Below are 22,500 nucleotides of genomic sequence, written 5' to 3' on the forward strand. Positions count from 1 at the left end.
TGTGTGAGAACGTTCCATTGCATTGTTAAAGCTGAGAAGATGGTTCCAAGTCACATGACTATAGTCAATGCCCAGACCTAGAGCAAAACCACTAAACAGTAGGGTTTACACCATAACCAAGAGATTTAAGAGAATGAAAATTATGTAAATATGCCCCTCCCTCCAAACTTGACAGAGAGGTGATTTAAAAAAAATAAAACAAAGAAACTTTGCTTTTGCTGGGCTGAAAGAAACACAAGAAAAAGAACAAGAGAGTAAATCATTGGTCAGGATGGCTGATGGAAAGTCCAACCCCAGGGGTAGGAGGGAGAGAAACCCTCCAAAGGGTTTGAGGATCTGGGAGTAGGAAGACTTGTGTCTCCATAGCAATGGAGAGTCCTGCAAGGAAACATTCTCACAGAGAGCCCTGTGGCGACATGCAGGGCCATCCCAGAATAGCAGTGGCCACAGGGCAAGTCCAGCCAGAGGGACCCTCTGAGATGGACGGCCACCTCCCACATTTCTTTCATCAGCAGAGCAGCTCAGAAGAGCAGCAAACGTCTTCCCATGGCTTCCCTCCTCCCCTTCTCCCTGAGATGGGGCAAGAGTTTGGCTGAGAAAAAGGCAATGGACTGAGAACAGCCTTATAGTGGATAGACCTGGAAGCCACAGGTAGACTACAGACATCAGCAGTGGGTGGCAGTGAGGACAGATACCCAAAGCCAAAGCCAGCTCAGAAGAGGCTCTTCCCAAGAAGGACCTCTCAGTTGCTCATCCCCTAAATGTTAAGGTCATGCATAAGAGTGACAGGAACCAAGATCATTCATAGGGAGAAAATTTAAAAAAAAAAAGAAAAGTGGGAAGAGAAGAAAAATCTTGACTAAGAATTTACTCAAGGATTGGGTTTCCTGTGTCTAGAGTCACATCCTGACGGCTCTCGCCATGGTGTGCTGGGGCCTCGGAGAGCATCTGCTGGTCTTGGTTCACTGGCGAGGGCAATCAGTGCCCCCAGTAGTGCCCAGATCAGAAACGCCCTTGCTGGCTCCTAGATGGAGTGGGCTGTCAGGCACCTTTCCTCAAACACCTCAGGAGGTTGGTACCTGCCATGGTGTATTAAGGACCCTATACTCTTTCTTCTACGGCTACTACAAAGTTCTGGGGAAGGAAACACTCCCAAAGCAGACTGCCACGGCAAGGGGCAAATTCTCCAGCAGAAGAGCTGAGAAGATTAAGGGTATGTATGGGGGCTTGAAGTCACGTGGAGGGAGGTTTGTTTAAATGCTAACCTGTGGCACTTCCCTGGTGGCGCAGTGGTTGGGAGTCTGCCTGCCAACGCAGGGGACACGGGTTCGAGCCCTGGTCCGGGAAGATCCCACGTGCCGCGGAGCAACTAAGCCCGTGCACCACAACTACTGAGCTTGCGCTCTAGAGCCCACGAGCCACAACTACTGAGCCTGCGCTCTAGAGCCTATGAGCCACAACTACTGAGCCCACGTGCTGCAACTACTGAAGCCCGCACGCCTAGAGCCCGTGCTCCGCAACAAGAGAAGCCACCGCAATGAGAAGCCCTCACACCGCAACGAAGTGTAGCCCCCGCTCACCACACCTAGAGAAAGCCCGCGCACAGCAACAAAGACCCAACACAGCCAAAAGTAAATAAATTTTTTTTAAAAAGCTAACCTGTGTTTTATTCTTTTAAAAAAAGGCTAGGATTTAAACCAGAAGTAATTGAATTTATCTTGAATTAGAAAAATTTAGTTTTCTATTACCAAGTAGAAATTAGGGCTCGTGAGTTGATTTAATTCAATTATAGAGAATAAAATTAGTCCTCAGGCCATTGACATTTGTGTTAGTAAAAACTTACTCTCTCAATATATTTTAATGTCAGTTCAGTTACTGTTTCAATTTTATCTCAAATTTCAGAATGAGAGGCTTGATGCCCTCTTAAAGGAGTTTTCACCCTCAGTGCAGGAATCAGAGGGACCTTTTTAGAAGGTGTAGTGGTGGGCATTGCAGTTGTCACCCCAGGATCCACGCCATCCTTCCCTCACTGTGAAGCAGCCGTGGTGATTGCATCTCCGGGTGAGCCCACCTCCACACTGCAGGGACCGGTTCAGGAAAGCCAAGCCTCAGCCAGCTGGCACATGACTTCTCCCAGGTCAGAGGGGCTGGTTATAGGCGACCAGCCAGCCCTGAGGACTGGCCTCCTCTCTCTGGAGATGGACGCTGAAACATGGAGCCCGTCTCAGTTTGAAATTGTCACCATAGTTGGTAAAGAAAAGATGTCGGACAAGTTACTAAATCAAACTGACTCTGAGACCACTGTTTCTGACCTTTCTAGCGCCGAGTCAATCTATCTCTTTTATTGTTTAACCCAGTCTGAGTTGGGCTTTGTGTTACGTGCAACCGAAAACCCCTGCAATGTTGCAGCTGGAGAGGGGACTTTCTCAGCTCCTAAATCTAAATCTGAACGTCTGAGTAAGGCAGGGCCTCACAATAGTTACCTCATACTTTAATGCCTTTTTTCTAGAAGAGTATTCAGTGAGAAAAAACAACAAAGGAATAAAAGCAAATTCTATGAAGTGAAAACCCCAGGGTATCCCTTGTCTTCCATACCTATCTTCCCTCCAACCTGTGGCATAATTCTCCCAGTGACCTCTGCGCAATAGATCTATCTTGCTTTCCCTTCCTCCCTCTTCTTTTCTTCCTTAAAGACAGGAGGGGAGAAAGAGAGAGAAAGAAGGCAGGTCAGCAGGCAGTCAGGCACCAGCTTCCTGCTTCTGATCGGGTGCGTGGAACATTCCTTATTAGCTCTTACATAAAACTAAGAATGTGTACGCCCATTGTTTGGGGGTATTGGGTGACTCCAAGAGAACAATCCATTCCACAAATTCCACCAACAACTCATGACCAGGTGATGCAAGCAGGGCAACACAATGCACACTGATTGTTCCATCTGTCAGGGATATCAGGGCTGGTGGCTGCAAGATTATTATATTTCACTCACCCGGTTTCCCTCTCACACACCACTCCTAGACTCCTCCAGTCACCTCCCAGGCCAGAGTTTAGAACAAGCCACTGGACAGGACACTTATCAAAGTGCAAACATTGACTTTACAATGTGGCAGTTAAAAATAACCTGCCAGACCTCTGAGTGCGTCAAGGAAGGCCGTTGTCCTGTGTGGTGTGCCCAAGACTTCCTCCTCAAGGCCTCCTCTCCCACATTCTTCTTCTTTTCTATTCATTAAAAAAAACTTTTTTTTATTGAAGCATAGTTGATTTACTATGTTGTCTTAATTTCAAGTGTACAGCAATGTGATACATACATATATTCTTTTTCATATTCTTTTCTTTTACAGTTTATCACAGGATATTGAATGTAGTTCCCTGTGCTATACAGTAGGACCTTGTTGTTTATCTATTTTACTTATACTAGTTTGTATCTGCTAATCCCAAACTCCTAATTTATCCCCTACCTTCTTTCCCTTTTGGTAACCAAAAATTTGTTTTCTATGTCTGTGAGTCTGTTTTGTAAATAAATTTTGTAAGAAAGTTTTGTAAATAAGTTCATTTGTGTCATATTTTAGATTCCACATATAAGTGATACCATGTGATATGCGTCTTTCTCTTTCTGGCTTGCGTCACTTAGTAGTGCACATTCTTCTATTTCCTCTCTGTGGCTGCAAACTGACGAAGGTCAAAGGGGACCACTGTCTTTAGGATGTCAGATTTTTAAGTTTCTGCCCTTTCCCATTTACTCTTTGCCTTTTTGGGATAGCAGACAAATCCCAAACTGCCTGGGGCACAGAGTAACAATGCACAGGAACCTACTAGCATTTATTTATTTGTTTGTTTCTTTGTTTGTTTACTAGCATTTCTTTATTTCTTTATTTTTGCATCCACAGGCATGTGGATCCTGGAAAAGAGGTACAATTCTCCAGACTTGGTTTCAGTTCCAAAGCTGACCATGAGGTCAGGAGGACGTCTGAGGCTAAAGTAAATCAACTTTATAAAAATAAAAATTAATAAATAAATTAATTAAAAAGTTTTAAAAGTAGCCCATAACTGGAAACCACCAAAATATCCCTCAGTAGCTGAGTGGTTAAACACACTGTGGTACATCCTGTAAAAAAATTAATAAACAGAAACCTCAATTAAATAGAATCCAGAAGGGGGGCGCTCTCATGCCCCGGATGACAGCCACGCCCCAAGGGAAGAGGAAAAACTCCTTTCTTTCCTGTCAAGGACTCAGCCAATGAAAAGCCATGGACTCTCCGTTTACTGTAGCCTTCCCAACCTCCTCTGCCTTCAGTAAGTATCCGTCCCTTGCCTGGGGACCTGCACGTGGCTCACCGAGGTTGCAAACCCCAAAACGCGATTCTCGGGTGATACAAAATAAACCCATCTTTGCTGGAGAAATAATCTGGCAGTCTATTTCTTTAAGGTCGGCAATCCGTACCATGAAATACCATTCATCAATAACAGGGAACGACATTGATAGAACATTCTCAAGATGAGGAAATTAGAAACGGAAAACATTAGTGGTTGCCAGGGGTTAGGGACGGGGAGAGTGATATGACACGCATGGGTAGAATAAGGGGAACTTTTGTGGTCATGGACTAGCCCTGTATCTTGACCGCACTGGTGATGACATGATTTTATATATGTGATAAAATGGCACGGATTTATACACATGCATTTGTACCAATGTCAAATTCCTGGATTTGATAATGTACTATAATTATGTAAGATGGGGGGGTGACTGGGGGGAGAATTCACCGGATCCCTTTGTAGTATTTTTTGCAACTTCCCGTGAACCTATAATTTTTTTTTTTTTTTTGCGGTACGCGGGCCTCTCACTGCTGTGGTCTCTCCCGTCGTGGAGCACGGGCTCCGGATGCGCAGGCTCCGGATGCGCAGGCTCCGGATGCGCAGGCCCAGCGGCCATGGCTCACGGGCCCAGCCGCTCCGCGGCATGCGGGATCCTCCCGGACTGGGGCACGAACCCGTGTCCCCTGCATCGGCAGGCGGAGTCTCAACCACTGCGCCACCAGGGGAGCCCTATAATTTTTTCTAAAATACATTTTTGTGGCCTCTCCCGTTGCGGAGCACAGGCCCCGGACGCGCAGGCTCAGCGGCCATGGCTCACGGGCCCAGCCGCTCCGCGGCATGTGGGATCTTCCCGGACTGGGGCACGAACCCGTGTCCCCTGCATCGGCAGGCGGACTCTCAACCACTGTGCCATCGGGGAAGCCCTATAATTTTTTTTTAAATACATTTTTTAAACCCTACTAAGAGTTCCTGGACCTGAGCCAGATGCTGTGAATTCTGTAGTTCGGGCTACCCAACGCCCCTTCACCAATGATCTCCTGTTCACTGTGCCAGTATTTCCCTCTTTGCCACTCCCAGCCCAGGGTTTTCCAAGTACCTGAGGGCTAAGGCAGGGAGAAGTCATGTTTCATTAATTAAGGGGCAACACTGATCCCCTGAGTTGATAACATATAGGTCCCCATCCCTCCCTCCAAGTCCACATTTCATTTTGACTTTTCACTTTCACGTTGTATTTGCTGATCATTTTGCTTCCAAATGCCCTCGTGTGTAGCCCTGTTTTCACCTCCTTTGGTTACCCCCTCCGCCTTCTGTCTCCTGTCCGCTCCAATCATAGCCTCCAGGGGTTCTGACTCGGCCTGGTCTCCATCCTCCTCTCCCTTGTCGCTCATGAGGCCCCGAGGAGATCCCAGGCCCACACCTCCCCTCTCCTCTGGCCCCCACCTCACCATCTCAGTGAGAACGGGGTTCCCTCCACCTGCGCCCCAGGTGTGAGTCCCCAGCACTCGCTGTGTCCGTGATGTCTGCTCTCTGCTGTCTTCAGCCTGACCTCCCTGCTGGCTTCTCCACTGACACACAGACTCAAGTTTCTCTCCTCTTATAAAAACGAACATATGCCCCTACCCTTTGCCTCTTGCTAACCATTGCTCTAGCTCTCTGCTCTTGTCGGCCAAGTTTCTGGTAAGAATATTCTGCCCTGTTTGACTCTGTGCTTCCTCCCCTTTAATGAAACACGCGGTCCTCGGCCATCTGACCTCTGCCTTATTGAAACGTCTGGGATTCCCGATTGCAAAATGGAAAGGACTCGTGTCAGTCTCATTACCCTTGGGCCCTGTGTGCTGTCCCACGCTGCCGTCCATTCCCTCCCCCAAAACACCCTCCTCTTAGACTTCCTGCCGTCAGGCTCCTGGCCTTCCTCCCACCTCTCCGTCCACTTGATCTCTTTGGCTGGGGCTTCTCCTTCTGTCCTGCTTCTCAGGATCCATGCCCAGCCTTCGACTCGCCTCTACACTCTAACTGGGAAATCTCAAAATCTATGATTTCACTTAACACCAGTAAGTGCTATGAGTCACCAGGCTAGGTCCGTGTTTCCTGGGCTTCAGGCACCTCCCTGAGGCCTCCGCCTGGCCCTTCAAGTTCAGCACGTCCAAACTGAGCATAGCCTTTATCCCCTCCACCACCCTCCGTCTGCAGCCCTTCCTTCTCTTCCTCCTGTATCCCTTGAAGGGAAGGGTGGCACCAACCAGCCAGTCGCCCTGCATCCCTCTCCCTCAACCTCCATTCAAACTAAGCCCTTCCGGTTTTAGCTTTCACAGCTCTCCCACACCCTCCCGTACTCTGACACCCCTTGTTCCACCAGACTCCCAGCTGGCTTTTCCCCAGGCTTCTCCACACTCCTAGCCCCCAGACAAAAATTTGGTCTGGTTATACTTGCTGAAAATCTCGCCTGGGATTCTCCTGGTCTTCCTGGTGAAAAACAACTGTCTCTACGCAGCATCCTCGAGGTCATGCTTCCTGCCTCTCTCCAGGCTCCACTCCCATCACACACATGCCCTTGGCTCCAACCATTCTCACCCACTGGCAGTTCCCCAAGTGCACCCTCACCCCTGCCACTGACTCCTGCGCTGGCCTTCAGACTCGGCTCAGTTGGGTGTCGCTTCTCATGGAAACGCTTCCCAAGGTGCCCAGACTGAGTTAGCATCATTGTCTACAGGTACACTGAGGTCGCAGTGATGCCTGTCTCCACTGTGTCCTCCATGACACTGAACTAGACTCACGGGCAAGGGTAATGTCCCCCACCTTTTTTTGCACAGCATTTTTTTCCTGGATTTTATTTTATTTTGAAATACTTCAAATCGTTAGGAAACCTGAAGTAATGGAACAATAAACTTTTATATACCTTTCACCAAAATTCACCATCTGTTAACATTTTGCCCCACTGTGCACGCCTCCTTCGTCTCCCTCTTGCCCTACCTCTATAAAGCCTTTATAGACTGTACTGGGTTGAATAGCATCCCCCCAGAATTCATGTCTACCCAGTACCTGTGAATATGACCTTATTTGGAAATAGAGTCTTTGCAGATATAATCAAGATAAGATGAAGACATACTGGATTAAGATGGGCCCTAATTCAATGACTGGTGTCCTTATAAGAAGAGGGAAAGTTGGACAAAGACACACAGAAAGAATATCACATGAAGACAGACGCAAAGATGTAGCTGCAAACCAAGGAATGCCAAAGATTGCTGGCAGCCACACGCAGCCCAGCCGGAAGACGCAAGGAAGGACCCTCCTCTACAGGATTCAGAGGACATGTGGTCCTGTCACCACCCTGATTTCAGACTTCTAGCCTCCAAAACGATGAGAAAATAAACTTCTATTAGCTAATAAAATAATCTTATATGTGTATACACATATATATATATACAATATAGATACTAATATATCTATTAGTATAAAATATAAAATCAATGTATAAAGAAAATAGATATTACTATATTAACAGATATACTTTTTTTTTTTTTTTTGCGGTACGCGGGCCTCTCACTGTTGTGGCCTCTCCCGTTGTGGAGCAACAGGCTCCGGACGCGCAGGCTCAGCGGCCATGGCTCACGGGCCCAGCCGCTCCACGGCATGTGGGATCTTCCTGGACCGGGGCACGAACCTGTGTCCCCTGCATCGGCAGGCGGACTCTCAACCACTGCGCCACCAGGGAAGCCCACATTTTTTTTTTTACTGAACCATTTGAAAGTAAGCTTTAGGCATCATGACATTTACCTCGTAATACTTTAGTAATATGTATCTTCTAAGAAGAAAAACTTACTCATATAAGTTACAATATCATTATCATACCCCAAAAATGTAACATTTATACAATTATATAGAATATATGTAATATAGAGAATATAATATATAATAATACGATATAGAGCAGATATTCAAACTTCCCAAACTTCCTAACAATGACATTTATAGCTTTTTACAAAAAATTCAGGATCAATCAGGGTTCATTCATTGTATTTAATTATCACGTTTCTAGAATCTCTTTATCCTGCAATAGTTCCCTGCCTTTTTTCTTTTCTTGACATTGACATTTTTAGAGTGTCCAGGTCAGTTTTGTACATCGCCCCCGAATTTGGATTTGTCTAATTGTTTCCTTGCGATTAGATTCAGGTTAAGCAAGTTTGGCAGGAACTACCAGGGTGATATGGTGCCCTCTCTTGTGCATCACATCAGGAGGGACATGGTGACATTTGATTTGGTTAACAGTGTCCACTATTGGAATTGGGAAGTTTGATCATGTGGTTAAGGTGGAAGACTGTGTCTTTTGTATTCCCAATACTTATCAATAGGCCTGTGAGCCCTTTAACTGTTCATTAAATGAATGAATGAGACTGACGGATTACAGTGGTCTGTACTGAAACTAAAAAAATTGGAAAATTTGGCAAAACATGCAATTTCTTATTAACCATCTACATCACCTCTTATTCGTGGACATCACTGGGGCACAGTGACTTTGCCATCCCCACTGCTACAATGTTACGTTCTACACTAAAATGTGCAATCTATTGCGCAGGCGGAGTGGTGTTGGCTTATATAAAACTCAACTGTGAGCTTCGGAGCCTTGGCGCGTAGCTCTCAGGATGGCTGCATGAAACACTCAAAAATAAAGCAAATGATGTCTTACTGACTTGAACATCATTATTTTCTTCCAAGATATTTTATTTAGGTCCCAGCCATTTAGGCCAGTTTCCAGAGTGACTTAATATGTTTGTAATAGCAACATTTTGAAATGTTAATTCTGAAAATTGTATGTGTCTCTTTCAATAAACATCCAGCCTTGCTTAAAACCCCAGGGCTTATTGCCTGTAACTCTGCTTCTGCTCATTGTATTTAATCATTGGTCACTATTTTCACAAAGATTCTCAACTTTAATCAAATCCTTAAAGGGAATGTCAGACATTAGGTCACGAACGATTTCAAACATAAAAGGCTCTTGTTATAGAACCAAATACTAATGAAGCCATGTGACTTAGCCAACTCTCCTGAGTTGAACGGCAGCTCCAGAAAGCTACCCGGGATCCAAAAATGATGGACCCTGACTGCTTTAATAGAAGTGGTCGATTCTCACACACAGGAGAATGTTCTTCTATGATTTGTGGTTCCTAGTTTTAGGTGCTCAGATACGGGGGAAAAGCTGTAGTGATTGTTCTAATTGGCTTGGTCTGAGTTAACGTCACACGTTGAATGAGGCACAGGCATAACCACACTGGTAAAGACAGTTGATGAACTCCCCTCTGCTCCAGTGTTTACAGGGTATCGCACGCAGCTCATGGAAGATTGGGTGGCGTTAATAGAAATTTACTGAGTAGAAAACTGTGATCCATAGACAGCGCCTGTAGCACCGTATCCGCTCCCAGACATCATTCTAACAGAGAATGGGGACAGCCTGGATCACATTAGAGGAGTGTCATCTCGCAATGGTGTTAAGAGGGAAGTCTCAGGAGCCAAAGCACCTGGTTCAAAGTCAGGGTCTGTTACTTACCAGCTGTATAACTTGGGACACATTACTTAACCTCTCGGTGCCTCATGTATAAAATGGGGATAATACCAATACTTACTTCATAGGGTTGTTATGAGATATTTATGAGTTAATATATATAAGCTGCTTAAAATGACACCTGGCATATAATATGTAACCAATAAATGTTGATTATTTATTATTTCTAGTGTCATCATTATCATCACCAGCATCATCAGGAACAAATGGTGAGAAGAAAGCAGGGGACAACGAGACATGTAGGGACATAACTTGTGTCTTCAAAGGCTTGAAATGCTACCAAGAGGAAGAGGGATTAGATGATTTCCATGTGACTCTGGGAGCACATATACTACATCAAAGGGTATAAATTACAGGAATTCAGAATCATGGGGAACATGGCAACAGGAATTCAGAATACATGGGGAACATCGTTTCAGTGGTTGGAATTATCTGACGATCAGAGGCTTGCTCTTACTGAGAGGTGTCCTAGGTCACTGGGGTATTCAATCCCACCCTGGATGGTCCTTTGGGATTTAAGAGTTAGCTGGAAGACTAAATCAGATGATTCAAAAGAACCTAGCCTTGTGAGTCTCTCCTCAAATACACCATTACAGCATCAACCAGAATTTTAAAGAATGAGTAAAATATAAGAAACTCTACAGAAATGAAAAACTCCTCTGTTGCAGTAATGTCACACCTTACATCTCCCAAAGCCACTCATTCGTCATTCTTCCCATTTCTACCAGATATCCACACAAACAGGAAAGAGCTGCAGTAAAGAGATTTCAACGGACTAATACATTCAGATGCACCTACAAAAACATAAGAGGCACCTTGTCTCATAGGAGTTTAATTTCTAAAATCCATCAGTGTATATGGTAAAAATCACATATAGACAAAATTGCCCAGAGAAATCTAGGAAGGCTCCACCTTGGCAACTGCCTCTTTGTAAGCCCAGCACGGTTTCCCTCCAGTGTTGGAAATGATGTCTACTTTTCTGACACAGCATTAAATAAAAGAGTTGGCTTGAATTCAAGTGCCAAGTTCTATGAAAAACATATATATTCAAAGAGTACACTTAGTCAGGGGGAAGAGATATTTGTTCTGTGGGGAGAAGAGACCAAGGAGACTCATGTCACCCACGCATTCTCATGTTAGGACACATACTCAGTAGGTGGAACGTCAAGATGAATTCATTGCCCCATTTATATTGCTATTTTTCTATTTCTTGGCTTTTTTCCTACTTATCCAAGTGCACAGAGTTGCAGTTGCTGAAGTTAAATGCATTCCTCTGAACATTTAGGAGCAAGCCAGGGCTTCTTAGTCAGCAATCACTCTCTTTCAGTCCACGGTTTCTATGACTACTCCCTGGTCCCTGGAAATGCACTTGATTACTTATCCAGCACCCTCCTTTCTTCCAGGAAAGGCATCCTTTCTTTGAGGGGGGCTGCCCCTTCCCCACTGCAGTCGGTGATTCTAGGCTGCCACGAACCTTAGTGCCTCACTGGCCACCTGAGAAGGCATGTGACCCAAGCTGGTCCAATTAGAAGCCTCCCCTGGGATTTCTGCACTTGCAACCAGAGGCTAGTTCTCAGTCTATGGGTTTTAGGAAGACAAAGAAGCAGAGAGAGACAGTGTTGAGAGATGGAGAAAGGGTTCCTGGCTCCATTCCTTGCCCTGGTCCCAGTAATTGCTATGGTCCAGCATGCCCCTGCCCTTCCCATGATGACCCAATAAAAATCTTTTTGCTTAACTGGGTTTACATTACTTCCAATAAAAGGAGTTTCAATACAGCCCTCGGGAATTTGATTCCTTGATCGGCACTGATCTCAATATTCTCTAGGTAAATGAGAGAGTACACAGAAATAGGCTTGGATGCCTGGTCCCATACTTGATACAGCACATGTTTGGAAATATGTTCATTTTTAGGCAGGTTCCATAGAGCCCTGCCAAATATGAAGCGTTGTTTCAAATCCTTTCAAATTATTTAGAGTATCTAATACATGGAAGGAAGGAAGGAAGGAAGAAGGAGAGAGAAAGAAAAGAAAGAAAGAAAGAAAGGAAGAAAGAAAGAAAGAAAGAAAGAAAGAAAGAAAGAAAGAAAGAAAGAAAGAAAGAGAAAGAAAGGAAGGAAGGAAGAAAGAAAGAAAAAAGAAAGAAAGAGTGAAAGAGAGAGAGAGGAAAGAAAGAAAGAAAGAAGAAAGAAAGAAAGAAAAAGAAAGAAAGAAAGAAAAAAGAAAGAAAAAGAGTGAAAGAGAGGGAGAAAGAGAGAGGAAAGAAAGAAAGAAGAGAGAAAGAAAGAAAGAAAGAAAGGAGGGAAGGAAGAAAAAGAAAGATGGAGGAAGGAGGGAAAATGAAAGGAAACTGTGGCTTAATGAGAGCCCACTCTGCTTTTGCCTCTGTCTTTCAAAGTCTTCAGAAAAAAAGGCTCTTATTTAACCACAACGAGCATTTCCTGGGTGCCTGTTGTGCGCAGGTGCTGACGTGGGCTGGAGGAGAACTAACCACATGGACACACGCAGTCCCTGCCCTCAGGGGGCTCAGCACCCAAAGGATCCTTGAGTTTGAGCCTCCTCACATTTACCTCTAACAGGTTCATTCATTCTTTTCCCCCTATTTATTGGAAACTGAGATAATTTGATATGATTCTTAAGAGTCTAGCTCTCACTCTTCAGTAGGAACACACAATAGCAAAATAACCATCGCGCAATTTCTGAGAATTATGTGAGTAGACATTGCCTTAAACTAAATAAATCTCCCACTTTCAAAGTCGTCTTTCTGGATTGAAAAAATACAAAGCTGAATTAAGGAAACTTACCACCAAAAGTTCACAGCATTTACTTTGGAAGGAAAAAGGCTTCACATCCCCTTCCTACATGCAGTGTAGTAGACCGTTCGGTCTAATTCCTTTTACAGAGGCCTTGGTTCCACAAGTGGTCCAGGCTCACGTGGTTACAAGTTCCTGGCCCAGGTCCTACTCTGCAAACCCCTGGTCTTTTCCTCTCTCTGCTAGTGAACACAAGCCCTCATGGATCTTGGAATTAACAGAACAGATCCCAGGATGTTGAAGAAATTTCCAAGCTGAAGCCTTTATGTCCAAAAAGAAACCCTAAAAATTCTCTAGTAAATCAGCAACTCAACCAAGAGAAATGCTTGAAACTTCACTTGCATGGACAAGAATCCAAAATCTTATCTCTCCATCTAGCACATCATCTGAAAACACGTCAAGTCAGCCAGAGAGGAATTCTGAGAAGCCACCCGGCCAGGGCTTAGACTAGCAGAGCCGAGTACAGTCTACCAGGCATGCAGGCTTAGGAATGTTCTGTACTTGGGATGCAGTTTTACTGCTGGGGATGGGGGAGGAGGGAGGGAGGGAGGAGGCCTCTCAGGACATCCTGTCTTTAATAGCCCAGGTAATTTGCCTACACCTATTCAATGCCCACTGCGAGTAAACTGGGGTGACTTGCCAGTTCCTAGACAATAAGGGCGTTGTGCAGGAAAGGCAAATACACAAACTCTTCTCTACCTGTGCCCATGGCAGGCATGTTCAAAGCTCAGACTCCTTTTATACCAGGGAAGCCCAGGCACTTGACACTTAGAAGAAACCTTATTACTACCTTTGGATTTGTCCTTTGGGCACTGAGTATCTAATCCCTTTGTAAGATGGGGGGTGAGAAATTTACCAGTTCTGCTGTGTAGCACCAGGAATCCTGTTTGAAGACAGTTTTAATGAGAATGAAATGAATAGAAGTCTCACAGGGTGGGAGAGGATTTTCTCAAGTGAGGACCTCAGTAACTCATCATTGAATGCTGGGTATGATGAGAGTTTGGCTAGAAATAAACCTGCGTCGGCTAGCTCAGAGGAGGTTCCCAAGCCTCCCCGTAAAACATTTTTTCACAGATTTCCCTTGTGTTTGTGGGACTGGGACCGGCACTGGAGGTAGCAGATGTGATTCATGAAAGGACCAGGACCAGAACCTCAGAGAACCAGGACTGAAGACCAAACTCAAGTGCATTTATTGACTGGACTTTCCCCAGGAAAGGGCACTGGGAATGTACACTGAGACTTTGTATTTCTGTGATGTGCTTATTGCATAATATCTATTGGCCAATGGTTTGGTTTCCTTTTTTAAAAAAAATAATACTCTTGGGCTTCCCTGGTGGCGCAGTGGTTGAGAGTCCGCCTGCCAATGCAGGGGACACGGGTTCGTGCCCCGGTCTGGGAAGATCCCACATGCCACGGAGTGGCTGGGCCCGTGAGCCATGGCCGCTGAGCCTGCGCGTCCGGAGCCTGTGCTCCGCAACGGGAGAGTCCACAACAGTGAGAGGTCCGCGTACCGCAAAAAATAAATAAATAAATAAATAATAATACTCTTTTGTTCATATAGCGTGATTAAAATGCTGTTACTGGAGATGATGCTGACCCAGGCCATTCCGTGCAGGGATTCTTCCCAGTGCCCAGGTTGGGGCTCAGGTAAAGTAAAATCTGATGGCCTTGCAAGGGAACCCCAGTCCTTCACACCCCAAGCATCTCAGCTTACAGCTTCATCTACTATCAACACCGGGAACCAATAGGGCAAGGACATAGCATGATTTGGACTTTAGAAATATCATTTTTGTAATATGAAGGATGGATTTTAGGGGAGCATGATTAGAGACTAGAAAATTTATTACAAAGCTACTGTAATTGATCAGGCTAGAGATGAAGAGAGAATGAGCAAGAGAAAAGATTTGTTCTCATTTTCTTTCTTGTGCCAGGTGTTTTCTGTCTTTCCTCAATGTTTTATTTTAATTGTAATCGGGTTATATTTTAAAGGTTTCTTTTTTTTTTTTTTAATAAATTTGTTTTATTTATTTATTTATTTGGCTGCGTTGGGTCTTCGTTTCTGTGCGAGGGCTTTCTCTGGTTGTGGCGAGCAGGGGCCACTCTTCATCGCGGTGCGCGGGCCTCTCACTGTCGCGGCCTCTCCTGTTGTGGAGCACAGGCTCCAGAGGCGCAGGCTCAGTACTTGTGGCTCATGGGCCCAGTTGCTCCGTGGCATGTGGGATCTTCCCAGACCAGGGCACAAACCCATGTCCCCGCAGGCGGACTCTCAACCACTGCGCCACCAGGGAAGCCCTAAAGGTTTCTTGAATAAAGTTTCAAGCTTCATATTTTATTGTGATATAATTTACGTACTATAAAATTTTTTAAATACCAAAAATTCGCCCTTTTTAATTGTACAATTCAGTATATTCACATTACTGTGCAGCCATCATCACTATCTAATTTGGGAACATTTTGATCACCCCCAAAGAGAGCCCATATCCACTACTGGTCACTCCCCATTCTCCCCTACGCCCAGACCCTGGCAATCACTAATCTACTTTCTACCTCTATAGATTTGCCTATTCTGGACATTTTAGATGGAGTCATACAATATGTAGCCTTTTTGTCTGGCTTCTTTCACTTAGAATAATATGTTCAAGGTTCATCCATGTTGTAGCATGTGTCAGTACTGCATTCCTTTTTTATGGCTGAATAACATTCCATCATATGCGTATACAAACTTAGGTTATCCGTCAACAGTTAACAGACATCTGGGTTTCCCTCCCCACTTTTTGGGAATTATGAATAGTGCTGCTATAAACATTCATACGAACATTTGTGTGGATATATGTCTACATTCCTCTTGGGTATTATTTCTAAGAGTGGAATTCCTGGTCTCAGGGTAACTCTATTAACTTTTTGAGGTTCCAAATGATTCTCCAAAGTGGCTGCAAAATGTTACTATGCTTCATATTTTCTCCTTAAATATTTAGCCAGTGAATGGCTTTCAGAAATTAAAAAAAAAAACAAAACTCAATTAAGTTGCCCCTTGCTTCCCATCAACCCTTCATTGATTTTTTTTTTAACATCTTTAACATCTTTATTGGAGTATAATTGCTTCACAATGGTATGTTAGTTTCTGCTTTATAACAAAGTGAATCAGTTATACATATACATATGTTCCCATATCTCTTCCCTCTTGCGTCTCCCTCCCTCCCACCCTCGCTATCCCACCCCTCTAGGTGGTCACAAAGCACCGAGCTGATCTCCCTGTGCTATGCGACTGCTTCCTACTAGCTATCTATTTTACATTTGGTAGTGTGTATATGTCCATGCCTCTCTCTCACTTTGTCACAGCTTACCCTTCCCCCTCCCCATATCCTCAAGTCCATTCTCTAGTAGGTCTGTGTCTTTATTCCCGTCTTGCCCCTAGCTTCTTCATGACCCTTTTTTTTTTCTTAGATTCCATATATATGTGTTAGCATACGGTATTTGTTTTTCTCTTTCTGACATACTTCACTCTGTATGACAGACTCTAGGTCCATCCACCTCACTACAAATAACTCAATTTCGGGGCTTCCCTGGTGGCGCAGTGGTTGAGAGTCCGCCTGCTGACGCAGGGGACACGGGTTCGTGCCCTGATCCGGGAAGATCCCACATGCCACGGAGAAGCTGGGCCTGTGAGCCATGGCTGCTGAGCCTGCGCGTCCGAGCCTGTGCTCCGCAACGGGAGAGGCCACAACAGTGAGAGGACTGCGTACCGCAAAAGAAAAAAAAAAACAAAAAAAACCCTCAATTTTGTTTCTTTTTATGGCTGAGTAATATTCCATTGTATATATGTGCCACATCTTCTTTATCCATTCATCTGTTGATGGACACTTAGGTTGCTTCCATGTCCTGGCTATTGTAAATAGAGCTGCACCTTCATTGATTCTTAATGTGGGTCATTGGTTCTCAATCCACTCAAGTGTTCTCCCCTGCTCCAGGAGCTGCAGCAGTGGAACTCTGTAAATGATCGGTTAATGACTGTACAGCAGCGGATCATTTTTCAAAGATCAATGTCTGACCCAGATAAGAAAAAGCAAAGTCCCCAAGTCTTCTAAATTTCCCCCTTATCCTTAGCATTTTCTCAGTGCTTACCAGGTAAGGTCAGAGATTTGTCTCTGTGGATGTTTGCTAAAGACAATGAAATCATTTTCTCTTAAAGCCTTTACTTCAGCAATTACCCAGCTCTCCGTTCCCCCTTGAAGTAACTGCCTGTAAATGTGATCAACAAGATAGAAATATTGTCTTTCCCCCGAACGTTAGAACTGGAATCAGCCACCAGCTTCCTCTTCTCCCACAGCCAGCCTGAACAGATTTTTCTTGTGTTTAGCTGGGATTCTCTCCCTTAGAGGGTACAGCACACATGAAAACATCTATTAGGGAGTCATGAAAGGCGTGGCAGTACAACAATGCCACGGAGGGTCCTCTGAGGTCAGTGGGAATCCAGGATGAGCCTTTGACACAGAATCAACCACCTGCCCCAGTTCCCCAGATGGGAGCTGGGAGCCCAGCATCATTAAGGTAACTTAGCACCGGGCTGTCCTGGGGCAGGTGGCTCGCCCCAAAGTGCCAAAGCATTTTACAGGACTTGTTCACACAGATGTGGGTGCGCTTACGGTTTGGGTACTTTTACGAAATTGCCAACAAAGTCAATGATAATCGATCCCCCTTCTGTCTTCCCATTTTCCGCCTTAGCCCCTCCATAAAGCTCTCCCCAGTTAGTGACAATTCAGGTCTGTGATAAGGTCTTTACCGAACTTTCTGCTAATTCCCCCTCCCTGGAAATGCCTCACCAACTTGTAAGAGAAATGTGTGACTCAGCGTTCACGGCAGCGCTCCCCCTGCCTGGCCCGTTAAGGCCACGTTAGGTTTTCTTTCCTCTGCCTACCCGCACTCATTTTGGAGGTAATTTGGGTAGTGCCTCCCCCAAAGGCCATCAAATTCAAAGGTTAAGCATTTTCCCTCTTTCTCCCTTGACCCCAAGCACCCTGCAAAGGGTATGACCTCTAAAGCCGGCATGAAAAACAAGGGAATTTTGATAAAATAGTCCACATTCCAAATCTACTAGTTTTCCTCTCTGCTTTCCTTGATTAATCTGTTCTTACCACCTAGCAGGAAGAAAAGGAAAGGAGAACTTTCTCTGAAAATCAAAGCTCAGTTCATGGCCTGCCCTCCTTTCTCTTGTCTGGAGATGCCGTCCCCAAGATCTGAAGCAACCCAAGGATCTGTAGAAATTCAGTCAATCTCTCTTTACCATCATGAGCAGCGAATCTCAGAAACTGAGTCGAGTGCCACTGAGGAGGATGCTAAACGCAGCCTCAAGTTGCTCGAATCGTACGGCATATGTTGAAACCACTGAACAACTTCATCCTGGTATTTATGTGTCCATTTCCTTCTAGTCTACGCGCCAACTCTTTAATTTGACCCTTGCCACTACCTTTTTAGCCCTTCTATTCTATGTCCACCTGCCCCACTCAGGCCAACCTCTGTCGTGACGTCCTCTAGGTCCTTGGAGAAGGGTGATCTTCCTATTTAGGCCTCACACCACTCCCTTTGTCCTCCGGTTGAAATTCCTCTGCTAAAGGTCACCCAACCTGCACCTGAAGCAGGCTCCTGACCTCTGCCCCTAGGGATCCTTGGAGGCACGTTATCTAGATTCTGAGGGCAGCTCCCTTATTCTGTTTCTGCAACAGTGTTGCCCATCCCGCTCCGTGCTCTGCTTCCCGTCTTCTCCCCACCCCTTCCCAGCCCACCTGGCCAGGGGCCACCAGCCAGCGAAGGATCACAGTGTCCCAACACCCAGCTCTGCCTCTCCTATCACCGTTTGTAACTGGGACAGATTGGAACAGAACGGTGACACAAGACTGTTTTATTTGAAATTTATTTTCCTGGGTGAGCACTGCCAGGCCTCCATACCTCAAATCCTCCCAGATCCCAGAAGAAAGAAGTTTTTGTTTGCACCTTGCAAAGCACACAGTTGCCAGCCTGCCATGTAGCCCCCAGCTGATCACAGGCGAGAACTTAGCAGGTATTCTGAGAAGCCACAGCCGTGATGGAAAAGGCCTTGGGGAAGGGTGGTGTGTGTGTGTGTGTGTGTGTGTGTGTGTGTGTGTGTGTGTGTGTGTGTGTGTGTGTGTGTGTGTGTGTGTGTCTATGTCTGTGTGGATGCGGGGGCAGTGCAGCACTGAATGGTGGGTCCGTACCTTCTGTGGACATATTGGAAAAACAAGAAAATCCTAATTATAATGATATAAGCATCATTCTAGGGATATTAAACCTTGGCCTCTCAGAAACCACTAGAAGCAGGTGGTGATCTTAAGCCATTTGCATCCTTTATTTTGTAACACGGTGTAAACTGGGGAATATCAGCGCATCCTACCCGTTGTAGCAAACGGCAGCCAAGAGTGTTGTCTTTTGCTGCCACCTTGTGTTTAAGAGAAGAAAGTCTAAATTCATGGAGTTGCCCTGGCAGTGAGAAACCAGCATTTTCCAGCTGGAAGAGACCCTAGAAATTCTCTAGTCCAATTCCCTTCAATTCACGGATAAGGAGACCAAGACCCAAACTGGAACAAGAGGCCCTTCCTCCTTCCCCTGGGCCACCCCACTTCGCTGGGCAATTACACGCACAGCATATGCACTCATGTCAAGTCCTCAACAACTCAGGCCATTCACGTATAGGCAGCAAAAATCAGTGTGTCTAAATCTGTACCTGTCTCATCCAGTAAACACATTTCCAAGGGATTGCAGTCATGGGTGACAGGGCCAAGTAAACAATAATAAGAGCTAACATTTACAGACTACTCACTATGGATCAGGAACTATGTGAAACAATGTACCTATTTTCTCAATCCTTCCAGTCACCCTATGAAGCAACAACTATTTTATCCCCATCTTAAAATTAAGGAAACTAGGCTTAGAGTGGTTAAGTAACTTGCCCAAAGTCACACAGCCACATCTGGCAGAGAGAGAATTCAAATTCAGATCTGTACTGTACAAAATCTATGCTTTTAACTCTTCATCATTATTCATCACCTGATGTCACCCCATATAGCTTCACTTCACAAGAAAGGTTCAGACTAGGAGAGAACCCCTAAGGGCCCCGTTTACTTATGACCTTTCTTTGTTTGCATCCTGTGATCTCCCTTCCTTTTGCTCTCCTGTCCTCTGGTCCCCAGACCAGCAGCTTCCCCATCATTCACAAACTTGTTAGAAATGCAAATTCTCAGCCAGCACTCCAGCCCAACTGAATCAGAAAGTCTAGAGGCTGGGCCTGACAACTGGAGTTTAACAAACCAGCAGGGTATTCTGAGGCGCTCAAGTTTGTGATACGCTTCTAAAGAACATCTAGGGACTTCAACAATGCTATGATGTTAAGGAAAGAATAGACATAGTAATTTAGATCTCTGTCTAACAGCAGAAAACAGAGAGAATGTGTTTATCAATAATTTAGGTAAGAGACTTCCCTGGTCGTCCAGTGGTTAAGACTTCGCCTTCCAATGCAGGGGGTGAAGGTTCGATCCCTGGTCAGGGAGCTAAGATCCCACATACCTCATGGCCAAAAAACCAAAACATAAAACAGAAGCAATATTGTAACAAATTCAATAAAGACTTTAAAAATGATCCACATTAAAAAAATCTTAAAAAAAAATAATTTAGATGAGGCCAAAGTCTAATCTTATTTAAATAGCTAGAGGGAAAAGACTCCTGGAATTTTTGCAGTTTCCTCCAAATCCCCCTTGACTCCTTGCCTTTTGGCCTTGAGAGATAAGGGTCTGCCACCCACCAAGGGAAGCAGAAAAGGAAGAGCTGCCTCTGGGCACAGGAGGAACCAAGAGAAGAGGAGTTAAACCCCCATCCTGGGGCTGGTGTTCAGCACCACCATCATAACGTTTCTACTTGGTAAGGGCAGAGGGGGGCGACACTGGCAAATTGCTTATCAGTAAAGCTCCCAGGGCTTTTGGACGCTGTTCTAAATTCTCAAACCACTTTTTTTTTTTTCGTGGCTTGAGGGATCTCAGTTCCCCGACCAGGGACTGAGCCCAGGCCCTCAGCAGTGAAAGTGCAGACTCCTAACCACTGGATCACCAGGGAATTCCCTCAAACCACTTTTTTTTTTTTTTTTTTACATCTTTATTAGAGTATAATTGCTTTACAATGGTGTGTTAGTTTCTGCTGTATAACAAAGTGAATCAGCTATACATATACATATGTTCCCATATCTCTTCCCTCTTGCATCTCCCTCCCTCCCACCCTCCCTATCCCACCCCTCTAGGTGGTCACAAAGCACCCAACTGATCTCCCTGTGCTCTGCGGCTGCTTCCCACTAGCTATCTACCTTACGTTTGGTAGTGTATATATGTCCATGCCACTCTCTCACTTCGTCCCAATTTACCCTTCCCCCTCCCCATGTCCTCAAGTCCATTCTCCACGTCTGTGTCGTTATTCCTGTCCTGCCCCTCAGAAACATTTTTTTTTTTTTAGAATCCATATATATGTGTTAGCATGTGGTATTCGTTTTTCTCTTTCTGACTTACTTCACTCTGCATGACAGACTCTAGGTCCATCCACCTCACTACAAATAACTCAATTTCGTTTCTTTTTATGGCTGAGTAATATTCCATTGTATATATGTGCCACATCTTCTTTATCCATTCATCTGTCGATGGACACTTAGGTTGCTTCCATGTCCTGGCTATTGTAAATAGTGCTGCAGTGAACGTTGTGGTACATGACTCTTTTTGAATTATGGTCAAACCACTTTTTTTTTTTTGTTGCGGTACGCGGGCCTCTAACTGTTGTGGCCTCTCCCGTTGCAGAGCACAGGCTCGGACGCACAGGCTCAGCGGCCATGGCTCATGGGCCCAGCCGCTTTGCGGCATGTGGGATCTTCCTGGACCGGGGCACGAACCCGTGTCCCCTGCATCGGCAGGCAGACTCTCAACCACTGAGCCACCAGGGAAGCCCCAAACCACTTTTTAATAACGTATTTTTCTGGCGATAAAAGTAATTCAAGTTAATAGTCCTAAAACTTCAGAAAAATAAGGAAACTATAAAGAAAGTTAAAATCATCATTCTCCTATTCATCATATGATAACATTCATCATTGATGATGAATCATATGATGAATGTTATCATATGATGAATAGGAGAATGATGATCCTATTCATCATATGATAACATCATATTCATCAATAGTGATAACATTATTAACAATTTGGTATATTTTCTGCCAGCCTTTTTCTATGCATAAGTATTTTTAATGGCACATTTAAATTGATTTCAACATTTTTGTACTATAAAGTAATACTGATGTGGTCTTTACGTGTAAATTTTTTTCTGGATATTAGAATTTTTATGATAGATTTCTAAAAGGGGAATTATAAGGTTAAAGATTATAATCTTTACTGAGGCTTTTGTTATTGGCATACTGATTTTCAGAGCACATGTACCATTTTACAGACACATCAGTAGTACATAAAGTACCCATTTTGACCCTTCCTCATCAACAATGGGCATGTTCAGATTTTCTCAGCTTTGCTGAGAGTAACCTGAATTTTGGCAATAGTCACGGATTTGGAAGGTAAGAACAACATGTGTCCCATCATCCTTCTCTCTCTGAGAATTCCAGACATAGGGTAACCTAAATGATTAGATAAGAACAAGTTCACTTTGGGATATATTAAACTTTATGTGGAAAAAAATTAGGTGAGTGTCCAAAAATTCTCAATGGAGTATTTTTTTTTTTTTAACATCTTTATTGGGGTATAATTGCTTTACAATGGTGTGTTAGTTTCTG

General features: G+C 44.6%; 1 non-coding gene across 1 annotated transcript; it reads left to right on the forward strand.

Annotated features, from left to right (window-relative positions):
- Positions 1-886: 886 nt before the first annotated feature.
- On the forward strand, positions 887-1,014 carry LOC132426355 (small nucleolar RNA SNORA3/SNORA45 family). The gene has a single exon (XR_009519653.1). It is a non-coding gene; the product is annotated as a small nucleolar RNA SNORA3/SNORA45 family (small nucleolar RNA).
- The last annotated feature ends 21,486 nt before the right edge of the window (positions 1,015-22,500 follow it).

Source organism: Delphinus delphis, chromosome 5 (genome assembly GCF_949987515.2).
Source record: "Delphinus delphis chromosome 5, mDelDel1.2, whole genome shotgun sequence".
Lineage (NCBI taxonomy): Eukaryota > Metazoa > Chordata > Mammalia > Artiodactyla > Delphinidae > Delphinus > Delphinus delphis.